Source organism: Chamaea fasciata, unplaced genomic scaffold (assembly GCF_029207755.1).
Source record: "Chamaea fasciata isolate MVZ Bird 193981 ecotype frontalis unplaced genomic scaffold, bChaFas1.0.hap1 SCAF_7, whole genome shotgun sequence".
Lineage (NCBI taxonomy): Eukaryota > Metazoa > Chordata > Aves > Passeriformes > Sylviidae > Chamaea > Chamaea fasciata.
Genome location: NW_027094092.1, coordinates 49,187,090 through 49,187,707, shown reverse-complemented (window position 1 = coordinate 49,187,707; position 618 = coordinate 49,187,090).

Here is a 618-nt window from a genome sequence, read left to right as displayed (position 1 = left end):
TACCTTCAGGTTTTCAAGGCACAGATCGCGTATTTCTTGTGGTATGAAGTAATTTCTTTTAACATTAAGCTGTGCAATTCACCAATTCCCAGAACTGCATGTTAGAGTTTGCATTCTGAACAAAGCTAAGTACCGTCCCTTCCAGGGCTCTTTTGTCTTTTAAATGCATCCTCCTTGGTTGTATTTCATGTTATTGTGTTCTCACTGCTCTGTATAAATGAACATATTAATCCTTAATTTTCTGTGTTTATAGCTCCATTTGCCAAGGAAGAATTTTTCTTCTCTCAGAAGCTGCAGATGCAGATCCCCACTGTGCCAGCTTCTTCCTGTCTGGAGTGGTCTGGCAAAAGGAATTAGTTCAGGAAAGTTCATAAAAATGTATATTTTCTTTTCACTTTACTATCCTTCACAGCTGTCTCACTGTGTTCTCATCACTTTTCTTTTGAGTATACCTATGAAAGCCCATTACAGCAGCTAAGGTCTGCAGGGTTGGAAAGCTGACCTTCCAAGACAAGGGGTAGAAATACAGGAGCCAATATTTCTCCTATCAAATGACAGTTCCTCCACAATTCTTTTACTCTTTGGGGTACTCCTGAGAAAATGCAAAACCTCAATTTA